Source organism: Crocodylus porosus, unplaced genomic scaffold, assembly GCF_001723895.1.
Source record: "Crocodylus porosus isolate Cpor-Errol unplaced genomic scaffold, CroPor_comp1, whole genome shotgun sequence".
In the NCBI taxonomy this organism is placed as follows: domain Eukaryota; kingdom Metazoa; phylum Chordata; order Crocodylia; family Crocodylidae; genus Crocodylus; species Crocodylus porosus.
In genome coordinates, this window is record NW_017728914.1 from 31,618,135 (window position 1) to 31,630,842 (window position 12,708).

At 45.6% G+C, this 12,708-nt stretch overlaps 1 protein-coding gene across 1 annotated transcript in view; it reads right to left on the bottom strand.

Annotated features, from left to right (window-relative positions):
* COL23A1 (collagen type XXIII alpha 1 chain) overlaps positions 1-12,708 on the bottom strand; it is a 284,371-nt gene that overhangs the window by 75,576 nt on the left and 196,087 nt on the right. Inside the window, exon 2 of the mRNA XM_019535162.1 lies at positions 2,696-2,740. The gene's annotated coding sequence lies outside the window, so the exon portion shown is untranslated. The remainder of the gene's footprint in view (positions 1-2,695; positions 2,741-12,708) is intronic.

Consider the following 12,708-nt stretch of genomic DNA (forward strand, 5'->3'; position numbering starts at 1 on the left):
AGGGGGGAGTGCTATAACCCACCCTGTAGCCACCCCTCCCAGTGCCACTGCCACCCACCCTGCCTAGAAGAGCCCAGCATAGCCCCTGGCTCCAAGCCCACAGCAGGCAGCCCGCCCTCACCTTGCACACAAACCCAGGAGTGTACATGCACCCCATGCCTCCCCTGGGGGTGCGCACAGCAGTAGGGAGTCACCCCCTCCCCACCCAGATGAGCTGCCCACAGCTCCGCCCCATTCCCAGGGTCATATTCACTGCCCTGGCTGGGCAGCACCTGCCCCTGCCCCACACCCTCCCTCACCATGGGGGACTTGATCTGCCTCCCCCATGCTCCTTCCCTCCCCTACAGGCTTACTGGCCAGATGCCACTCTCCAAAGCTGCTGTGCTGCATGCCCATAAATAGGCCATTGGATCGGTATCAGCCAATATGGCTGGTTAACAATTAGCCAAAGAAATCTTTATTATTGCATCCCTAGGGATTAGAGATCTTTCTTCCCCTTGCTGCTCCTCCTGTTTATGTAGAGTGCAAATGGTTTTTTCAGCTGTGGAAGTCTCTTGCTACGCACATCTATTACAATGCCTAGCACAACATGGCTCTGATTGTATGCTGTGGTACTCATAAGAGTTGATGATTATTAGCAGCAACATGCATCTGGTGACAAGTTGCACCTACACAGCTGTTGATCTTATAGGGACAATCTTTTGAAAGCAGACTCTGGAAAATGTTCTTGGGAAAAATATTGCCAGTAAGACGTTATTGCTCTTATCAGGTGTCACTGCAAGCAAGCATGACTGTATCACTGTAATGCCTGTTGGCTTAGAAAATGGTATTTAAAGGTTTGCTTTTTGGGAATTGGCTTATAGGTATAGATAGATACATTATAAGGGTTCAAGATGGGCAGCAGGGGTTAATTGATTTCTAAAGACCTTGGGTCTCGCACAAAGTGTCTCTCAGCCCAGGAGGCAGACAGGCTGTCTAACACAAGGCCAAGGGATACACACAGTCTGGAAGAACAGTCTGGGAACTGGGAGCATATACCATACTGTCCCATAACATGAGATAAAGTGATACCAGCAGCAAGGGCCCAGAGCAGGGGGACCCCAAGTCCCAGTTTTGGGCAAACAGACCAAATTAGGTGAAGGCCCAGAAGGCTACGTGGATGGATGTGTGACCACAGAGAGACAACCAACCAAAGATAGCCATGGGGAGAAGGAGAATACAAAAGCAGAGACTTGAGAGTAGCAAAGGGTTCCTCGTTCCACCCTCCCCGGGGATGGGGAACCCAGGGCTATGATGGACAGAGGGCATACCACCTGCCTACCTTATACACCCCACTGGAGGGGTCCTCAGCATCCCACCTCCCAATTGCTGAAATCTGACACCTAAGAAAGAGCCTCAGAGTCCTGGCCAGATGTACTTTAATTCTGATGACAGCCCTAGAATTTGGTAGATATATAGAATTGCTTAATTGTTTTATTGTTTCTTTTCTGTTATCACCAGGGATCCTGTTTTTCTCCGATTTAAAAAAATCCCCAATTTTTGCTTAAAAAAATAAGTAGCCCCAAATACGTATTTTCCCACAATTAAAATGAAACACCACTATACAGGTTTCCCTCAATTTATATGGGCTCTTTATATACAAATTCGCTTTTATGCGATGAGCATATTTAGACCCATAATCCGTTATATGCAAGCAGGTAAGTCTGTGGGGAGAGGGGAAAGGGCCATGGCCCCACTCACCCCAGCCTCGGCTACAGCAGCCCCAGGAGCAGCTGACAGCAGCTGCCTGCACCAGGGCACGGCGCAGCCCAGGAGCAGAGGGGAGTGAGGACAGGCGGAGTGCGGTGCAGCCCACTGGCTGCAGGCAGCTGATGCTGGCCACTCCCGGGGCCACTGCAACTAGGGCTGGGGCGAAGGCCGCTCTGTTCCCTCTGCTTTTCTGCCTTGTGAACCCCTGCTGCCATCCCTTCCCTAGTCCCAGCCTCATTTCCTTCCTCCCGCACCACTATGGGAACGTATCCCTATTTGTTACATTGTAAAGTAGGTTTGCTTTATGTGAATTCGATTTAGGCACCGTTCTCCGGGAGCACATGTACAGCATAAATTGAAGGAAACCTGTATATAGATCTATATAGTAGTGGTATGTCATTTAAATCACAGAATCATATGGATTTGGGGTGACTTTTTTTTCCCCCCCTTCAAACTAAAAATTTTTATATCAGAGAAAACCAGGATTCCTGGTATCACTGTGTATCAATAAATTTGCCTATTATCGAATAGAGAGGTTGTGGTCAGTCTGAGGGCAGGAACAAGGGTGGGTCCATCCCCTACCCCCAGAACAAGGCTCTGGGTCCTAAATCCAGAGCCAATAATGCCTACCAATGTTTTCAGACTGCTTCCATGAAACATTAAGATATGGCTGGAGAACAAGTTCTCGACAATCATTTGGAGCATAGCTGATAGCTTTAAAAGTTTTATATGGACTAACTAGACAGTCCCCAACCTAGCAGTGTCCCTTTACGTCACTGTTGATAGGCAAGGTCAGAGCTCAGCTTTTAGCATCAACAGATAACCTCTTCTGCCTGGGAATGGGAAGTCTCCTTTTCACAGGCCCATTAGATAAAAGGCAACTTTATCAGAGAGTTCAAGGACATTCTAGTTATCTCGTAGGCACACGCCCCATGGTGACACTTACCAGGTTCTCCTCGTCTCCCAGTCTTTCCCCGCCGTCCTGGAGGGCCTGTGGAAATGAGAGAGCAAAGGACTTTTTATTTCATGGAAATCATTGTCAGAGGAAAATGAACCTCACAGAGAACAGGCCCAAGAGAGAACAAGCAAGAAGCAATTCCTTCCGAATTCAGAGCTTTGTCACATCCCCTTCAGAATGAGCTGAAATCACAAACACCCTCTTTTGCAAACAATTTTAGCTTTTTCTCATATACTACTCTGCTACAGCACATTAAGAGAATGCTTTCTTTATCCCATGTCATTTTAATGGAAGTTGTCATCACCATCCTGTAAATTATGCACCATGAGGAAAACTCAGATTTTTTTCCCCCCCTTTAGAAAGCAGCAAAGGGTCCAAATGCCACAGATCTGAGCAGTGAAGCAGAGATCTGGAAAGGACGTCAGGACATCATCTAGTCCAAGCCACTGCTCACACCAGGATCAATCTAAGCCAGGGGTGGGTAAAGTCAGGCCCGCAGCAGACTACATTTCCCAGCAGCCCCCACCCACACTGCTCTGGCTCTTCTCCAGGGCCAGGATCATGCAGTGGTGATGGCATGGGCCAGATCCAGGGCACAGTTGCGACCTGCTGCCCACATGCCCTTACTACAGACCCCAAGTTTGATGAAGGGGTGTATGGGAAACCAATAGCAGCTCTGCCCTAGCTCCTGCCCACGCTGTCACCACCGCAAGATCCTGGCCCAGCTAGGTCCTGGAGCAGCTTCCTACCTAGCCATGTGTCCTGCCAGTGCTACTCCAGGCTGGTCTCCATGAGACCCTGGGAGCATGTGGCCACAATGGGTCCACGCTGCCACAGCCTGGCTGCTCCCTGCATCTCCATGGAGACCAGCCGTAGTGGCATCGGCAGGGACTGCTAGGAAATGGAGTTCAGCTGCTGACCAGATCTGCCGTTTAGACCAACACTTCTCTGGGATGGTTAGGCAAACTAGCATGGAAAGGCATCCAATGACAGAAGACTCCACAACTTCGTTGAGGAATCCCATCACCTAAAGGAGGATGGGGCATTCGGGAGTAGTGCCCTTTGAAATACAACAGTCTTTGAAATACAACAGCCTCTCTTCTGTGCACACCAAAACTGGAATTGTTTCAATTCATCTGAATGCAATGCAGATGGCTTCAGAAGCTGGAGTGGGATCTTCTGCTCAGAGCTCAACAGGACTCTCAGATGTCCAAAACTTACAGTTTTGACAGTGTATCAGATGGGAAAACGGATGTTCTCTTACTGTTCACTACCAACTAATCACAAGACATGTCCTTAAGTATGCTAAGGCACCATAGGCAAGCAGGTTGATTTAGGAGCTTAACTGAGATCCTAATCCACCCTGCTTCCATCTCTTAAAAATAGCTAATGAAAAAAAATGGATGGATTCCCCTGCTCCTCAATGCATTTTTGTGACTTAGTCTTACAGCTAAGATAAGGCAGAAGCTAGAAGCATTAGCATTTTTTCAGGGACCTCATCAGGATGGAGTAGGATCACACAAGCACCAAATAGACAGCATAGGATCTGGCCTCCACACATTTTCCTCTGCAATTAAACACTCATGTTTTACCATGACCAATCTTGGCAAATAAACCATCACTCCTCTTATTCTCCCATCTGGGTAAAGATGACTGAACGATTGAGTAACAGAAGAAAATGTAAACAACATGTTCCTGACCATGAATCTTCTGAAGAAACTAAAGGATGTGTTCACAGGGCACTGAATACAGGCAATAAGTTGTTGGATAATACTCTACAAAAAGAACACTTAAAATGCAAAAGTACAAAATGCTGCAGCATTTTGTACTTTTGCATTTTAAAACTAATATTTCGCAATATGCTGATAAAGCACCTATTAATTCAGAGCTGACACTTCCCATGCTCATTGCAACACGTGTATTGCAAGATCAAGATGTGGCCAAAAGAAAAACACATGTCTAAGGATGGTGGTCTACCCTTTGCATGTCAGTCGTTTCTGGAGGTGTTGTCACTGAAGGACAGTGATAATGATGAAAAACAAAAGCAAACTGTGCTCTTGCTTTTTTATTTAGGAAAATCCACCATTATTCGATCACGAGCTCTCCTGCCCCTCCTTACTGTTGCTCAATCTTTTGATGGGGAGAGAGGAAGAAGGTAAATATACAAGGAACAAAGTCATTAAATATTCCTGTCCCCTTAAAAAGGATTCACAATTTGCACCAATGTTTTTGTTTCTTACTGTGGAACCAAAGTTCCTGGCCAATGGCTGGAGCTTCCCTTTGCAGTGCTATAATACACATTTAGGCACAGCCTGATCTCCATTGGCTCACCTCTGCTGGGTATCCTAGAGGCAGATCAAAATGACAGATATTCTTTTCAGTATGTACTGCTAGGAAATCCAGTTCCCATCCACAAAGGGGTCTTTAGTAGTCTATGTACTATTCCTACAAGCTGCAAATCTTTTGCGTCTCATTCTAGAGCTTCACCAGCAAAAACCCGGTGGGTAGAACGTTTTAGGGTTATTTCTTGTAGCCATGTTGGTCTAAGGACATAGGCAGACATGATTCTTTGGGTAAATGTAATCTCTTTTATTAGGCCAACTAAATAATTGGAAAAATTGTCCTTAATAAGCTTTGGGGCACAAACACCCTTCTTCAGGTATAGTGTTTGTATGCTCTTCTGGGCGGAGAATATCACATTAGGTACAATGTCAAAGTCTTATTGCTGCAACCTCAGGGGATGTAAAACTTCCAAATACTGCCTGATTTACATCTACATGATCAAAAAGGTTGGGGGAAGATACCAGCCAGTGCCGGTATCTTAAATGGGGGGTAGGATACTAGGGTACTAGCACCTAGTGCTATCTTGGTGGTGGTAGTGGTGATGATAGGGAAGGCACAAAAAGAGCCATGACCACAGAGCTGCCCAGCCAGGCCTCTGGACAGGGCAAATGTCCATCCCATTTGAAAGCATCTGTCTTTGAGTAATCCAAGAGGAACTTTCCTTGGTCAACCACAAATTAAGGGGGGGGGGGGGGGAAAAAAATCACTCGATTTGGGACTGCTCAGTTTGCCCTCAACTTATCTCAGGTTTTCAGAAAGGTTTCAGAAACCATAGGCCAAGTTTAAAGTGAACGTGGGAAGAAGTCTAGCTTTTATTTCCAAACCACAGATAGACCATCAGTTCTACATGGTTTCAACCTATGACTGACCCTTAGCTGAGCTTTGCTTTGGAGTCTCTGGGTCCATTTAAGTCAAAAGCCAAGAGAGTTCACAAAAGATTTTTTTTACCTAAACTGCTCAGTTTTCAGCTGGTGCCCCAGCTAGGTAATGCAACTTGGATACCTGATGGAGATTAGCTGAGGCTTGCTAAATCTGACTGCTGCCCACAAACTATTGATCTTTCCCCCAGGGATCAAGCAGCTAAATTGGCCTTCATGTTGGACAGCACACACCAGACACTTGGCTTATGCAGCAAAATTCTCCTTCTTTCTAAGTAAAGCCATATGAAAGCTTCTGCTTATCTTCAGGTGGTTGAACCAATCAATTGATTCAAGTGACTTTCCTAGAGAACTCATTTTTGCTTAAAAGCACAGATTGATGAGGAGAAATCTGAAGAATGGGCAAAAAGGGGGGGGAAGGGCTGAAGGAATACAAGCATTTAATTAGCTCAAGCTCAAAGAAACGAACAGAAAGAAAATACACATCAACCACATTGTTAGCTGAAACCTGAATAGTGATATAAAGCTGATTTTCATAGCAACACAGACATGAGTTAACCACAAGTCCACCCACAAAGGGAGATCTAAGGTAAGTTTACCAATGGTACAACTGTGATTTATTGATTAAGGGGTAACAATAGGGTCAACACTTTACTACGTGTGCATAAGGAGATCTCTATGCTGAAGATGTCCTGTTGTAAGGGTCTGTCCTCACTGGGTTCTCACCCACCTCTCCTCATACAAAATCACCTCACACCTGTGTTTAGTGGTACCTGACACCTGGGTTAGGGTCAGGCATTCAAAAAACCTGAGCCTGAATTGATTCAATCTCTGCAGGTTAGTCTAACCTGGATAGATTGAATCACTTTGCAACTGAACAGGCATCGCAGACATGCAGGCACATGCCTGCAGTGGCTCAGGCTAGAAGCTGGGGGGGGGTGCTAGAGCAGCCCTCCCTTCCCTTTACCTGTGCTGAGCTGAGTGGGGGCATAGCCAGGCCCTGTCAGGCTGCTCTGATTAGGGAGGGGTTCCTCCCCCTCCTGACCAGCCCAGCAGGGAATTGATAACACAGTGTTTATCACCCCATTAAGAAAACAACAGAGGGACACTACCAGGTACCTATTGATTTTGCCTCTCTCATCTGCCACAGCAGGGACTGTAGCCAGTGTGTGGTCTGCTAGCTAATGCTGAAAGGAGTCTGTGTAAGGCAGAGGGGATGGGGACAGGAGGGGGGAGCAGGGGAAGCCAGGCAGACACCTGCAGTCTTTGCTGGAGCTGCAGCCAGGAAGCAGAGGGGAGGGGCTAGCCATGCTGTAGAGCAGAGAGCCCTGCCCAGCTCAGAGAGCATGTTAGGATGCTGGGGGGCTCTGGTTTAAGTTAAACCAGGAAGAGGTCTGGGACAGACACTGCATAAACCATTTTGACCCAAATCAGTTAAGTCTAATAGTACAGTCAACCAAGTTCATCTCAAACCAGTTTCAGCCATTTTCAAACTGGTTTATGTGCCCTGAACATCTGTTTTGTTACAGGTTTAACTGGATTCTGATTGGTTTATATGTAATGTTTGTCCCTAGCCTTGATCGCACAGATGAAGATGTGTTAGAACTTGGGTGCTGCTTTTAGTCAGGCTGGGAACTGGCTTAGTTAGCAGTGAGGACACAAGCTAAATCCCTCAAGCACTAAGAGTCCTCCTGTGCCTTCTTACAATTTCCCCTGCGTACATGGTAGGACAGGCAACATTTTCCCACAATTCACTAGGAAAGGACAGTCGAGCATCATGGCTCACTGCAGTGCAAGGATCTATGGGATATGCCTGTGGAAGTCCTAGCAGCACACACTGGGGACGAGAGCACCCAGAAGAATTCGAGACTGCCGAGGGTCTGGAACAGGCTCCCCCCAGAGGTGGTAGTCGCCCACACTGGCCGTCTTCAAAAAGCGCCTTGATGCCCGTCTTGCTGGGGTCACCTGACCCCAACAGTCTTTCCTGCCTAGTGCAGGGGGGTGGACCCAATGATCCTTTAAGGTCCCTTCCAGCCCCTAACAACTATGAAACAAACTACTTAGGGTGAGACTCTCCTGTAGAAGGCTGTTACCTGAAAGAAAAAGCAAGCAGGACATATTCGGGAGGCCTGGTCCAGCTAACCTCATCTCCTTCCCACTCTTCTCTGTGAACATCTCAGAAGAAACAGATGCGTCGGAGGGATACAAATGAAGCCAGCATGACAGCCGGCTGCCAGACGTTACTGGGAGAAATGACGCATCCTGCTCAATCGACTGCTACAGAGCCACGGTTTACTTACTTTTTATCAGGGTAAGGCAGGCTGGGCTCTGCCCGTAAACCATCAGCATCAGTGATATATTATCACTACCACAGGAATGTGCACAGGAGAAAAAAGGTCAAGGACCAGATTGGATTTAATTACCAGGGTAAAAAAGTTCAAGGAAATATGGCACAATAGGACCTGCTTTCCTGGTATCAGGAGAATTACAGGAGTAGGCAGGGCTGGCACTTCATGGGTCTATTTGCAGGTGTCCTGAGCAGACTCGTTCCAACAGCCATAATTTACTGCACTGAAGGGAAATATGAGGTTTTAGCTTTCACAATATTTTGCAGTTCATTATGAGCTTTAAAACCGTGTTGGTCTTAATGTCCCATGTGCCAGCCCCCTCGTGGTCGATGCAAGTGACCAACCACGACACAACCGTGTAGTCTGAGGCTCTTGTGAACTTTTTCCCTTGTTAATGAATAGCGACTCTTTTAGTTGCGTATAATCAGCTCTTCCTGGCACTGCTTCCAGATAGCGCTATTTTTCTTTGCCTCCCAGTTGCTAAGCCTACAGTCTAACTGGAAGAGTTAACTAATGGCTGGGTGTTGTCTGGGCTCACATCTCACACACTGGATTAAGAGCGTTTAGTTTGAATGTGACAAGATGTTTAGGAAGAGACTGCTTTACGCTTTGTATATGTTCTCCCCTCCAAAAATATCTTCCATAAAATGTAAATAAAGGACTCCCAGCACTGATACAACATGGCTGATGTAGTTACAAAGAAAGGTTTTGCTATTGCCCAGCTGACATTAATGCAGCATAAATCTTAATTATATTGAATCAACATCAAACCACATGATGTTAGGAGATAAAGTCATTCGGTAACGGTTTATAGTCAACATTTATCTTCATGTATGTTAGAAAGCCTCCTAAGTCTTCTTTATGTGCTTCTAATACTTTAAAGGGAGCTATAAAGGAAAGCTTATGTCCATGCTACATATGAAATGAATCCTGCCTTTTTAGGCCATTTCTTCACTAGGGAGGTTTTTAACGTTTCTCACCATTGGTAACATTGGATTCAGCTGAACTGGTGCTAATAACAGCTCGAGACCAGCTGTAGACAACTTACTGGCAGCTAATGCCAAAGAGACTGCCACAGAGCTCCAACTCAGCCGGGAGGATGTCGAACCCAACAAGAGCTAAATACATTGTCAGCAGTCCATGGCCCATGCGTGCTGGCTCGCTGAAGTTGCCAGCACTGGTTCATCTGCTCTGGGGCGTTTAACTGTGCAGTACATTTTAGAAACATTACTAGTTTAGAAACGAGTTGGAATAATTAACTGATTTCAACTCCTCTGTACTGAGGAATTTTATTTGTGTAACAAGGTTGTAAACTGAAATTGTGGCTCCCAAGATCTTGCTTATAATGAGGTTACACTGTACTCTTTCCTTTCTAATTACTTCTGCGGTTTCATCGTCATCTGCTCGCCCACATGTGAACAACAACGGGGCTTTTGCTTACTTGAAAATATTGACAATGCATGTTGTCTTCACCCTTCTCTAACAGTAGCAGAAAACACCCAACCACTTTCCATCTGGACAACGAATGGCACTGTGACTCCTTAATTGGGGCAAAGACATGTTTAATATCACCCAAAATTGATTTTTTCCATTACAAAAAAAGTTAGCGAAAACGGCTGGATAGAACAAATGAAGAAATATAGATTTGTTTCCCCCTACTTCCGTCTCACCTCCTGCACACTCCTGCAGGACTAGTGTCTGTGCAATGTCATGTATTACGCACATCCTACAGCATTTGTTGAAGGAAAGCAGCCTTAAGAGAAGAGAAGAAATATAATGAAAGACCAAGCAGATATTTTAATTGGCAGCCATGAACATGTCTTTCTCCCCTGAACCTAAATATTGTGGATTCTCCTTGGTGGAGGAGCAAAGCAGTGTAAAGGATCCTCCTTGGTGTCACAGGTCTCATTCCCTCTCCCTGGGCAGAAATGAGCTAATCAGGACAAGACAATTCAGCGCACAAAAGTACATTTTCATCTGCCTTGGGGGGGGGGGACTTGCAACATTTTCTTTACCAAATTTCCAAAAATAAATAAATAAATAAATCCTTTGGAGAGATGCCACCAGCCATATTACAAGGACTCACAACTCACTGTACCTGCAGCAATGCAAGACCACAATTTTCAGAAGTAGCCAGTGATATGGGGGCCTGCCCGTTTCGAGCAACCCAATTTTCAGGCACCACTGTCTGAAACCCTCAGCCCCCATAAAGCATCCTGTGTAGGGCACCCCAAAATCTAGGTGCACCCCAAAGCCCCTTTGTCAGAACTTGCTGATGGAAGGGGAAGGGCAGAGTTTGACAATCCGCAGGTGTTAATTAGCCCTAGGAAAAGAGGTGAAGTAAGAGGATACTGCAAGAACCACACAGGGCCAAGCGCGCCCAGAAGGAGTCTGTTAAAAGACACCCGAGGATTAAATAAACGGGGCATTTGACACAGGCCTCCCATGCCATCAGAGTGGCCTGTGCACATCAAAGCTGACACTCACTGAGCTACTCTGCTCTCAGCCCCTCTGTGAACAGGTCAGAGCGCATCAGTCTGTGGGGAAGGTTTATACAAGTGCTGAGGCCGGCAGTAGAGGAGTCTTAATTGTCAACAAATGTCCAGCCTCTGTGCTTGAAAACACCTAGCTCATTAAAGCCAGTGGTTCCCATTCAAAGCCTGCTTAACTTTTAGCCCTAGCAGCCTCCCTTTCCTACCATACCCAGCCTCCACCGCATCATAATTTGCCTGTTTCTATTACACGCTGCTGATTAAATTGTGCTGGAGGTATTCTCCACTTATACAGTCATCCTGAATAGAGGGAACAAAAGGCAAAAAGTCCTGTCGTCCGCACTCTCATTTTTGCCGACTTATGCCAGGCTGTGAGGATGTGGCTGAACACAAGACACGGCCGGATGGTTAAATAAACAACAACGGTTCAGATGGCAGGGCCGTGATGGAGCAAGGTGCCACGTTTTGTTCACAGAATGACACACACTCCATGCCAAGGGCCAGGGCAAAACACAGCCTTGTCCAAGGGAGACTTCTGCTCCTTTGGCCAAGATCAATAGCAAATTAGCTAACCCAAAGCGCTGACCAAAACCCCTGGGAAACGCACAAAACAGCAAGGCACTTTAGCTTAACAGACCACGACTCATTTTTAAGACCGAAGGCATATTTGAAAGTGTCCCCCAGTAACTATTTTTCTTAGGTTTAATCATCTCTGGGTCCTCTGATGTTATGTGAGTGCTTATTGCAATAAAGTTGCCAAGAGCTAATATTCATACTTTACAACTTAAAAACATACACCAGGAGCAATGGAGGATATGTCATTGACTTTAGAAGAGTAAGTCTGATCACTAATATTGGAAAATTTAGCATAAAGTTTCTTTTTTTAAAATGAGAAATAGATTCCTTCTTTAATTTGTACCCAAGGGCAGGTTCTTCAGTCAGCTGCACAGCTCTTTTGTTTCATCATTTAGGTACTGAGATAAAACTGAATTTACGATATAAATGAAGAGGCGCCTGGAATAAAGCCAGAGCTGCACTTAAATCGAACACGTTCTTCTGCTTGTTACAGCTGCTCTAAACTCTTGCCATTTGCTGATAATCCCTTGGCCCCGCTGCAGTACAGAATAGGTACTGCAGAAGTTAGGAATGGACTGAAGGGGTGTGCCTGCAAGGAAAGAGGATGTACAAGTGGGCATGGGAGCACGCTACCATGGTCCAGGCAGAAAGATTCAAATGACAGATTTTGATTGCCCACATCTGCATTTGGATGGCTGTGTCTGTACCTGCCTTTTTGAAACACCTCTAAGTTGAATGTGGTAATGGGTAGATTCACTTGGCTCCGATAAATTAATCTACTTTCCATTCGTTACAACTGCTATTTAAATTATTAATATTCAAACAACAGTACGGACACCCATACAAGAAGTTTTGTTGCCCCAATACTTGACTGATGTTATAACAGCATATTGCACAACGATAAAAACCAGAAACATCTTTCAACTCAACTGAGCCAAACACCCAGCTGCAAAAGCCCCTCTTTCAATCTTCAAATTGCTGCGATGGCAGCACATCCAGATTCTCCAAAAGGGTCATAACCAAGCAGACTGTAAGCAGTTTTACAGGGATGATCCTGTTTATTAAGTCTTTCAAGTTTTCAACAAATATATAATAACAACGTCATCCAGAGTCTGGTCTGCAAAACACACACTTCTATGTTCTGCCAGCCATTCAAGGAAAATAATCCAGAACAACTGCTCAGGAACAAAACTCATATGCTGTAAATAAGTGGTAGCGCATGGCCATTATTTTGATAAGAATTAATCATCCAATAGAGCTCTAAGTAATTTGAGACGCCACCACACAGGCCAGGCAAGGTCAAATCAATACACTTCATCAATGCTTACAATATATATATATTGTGTGTGTGTGTGTGTGTGTGT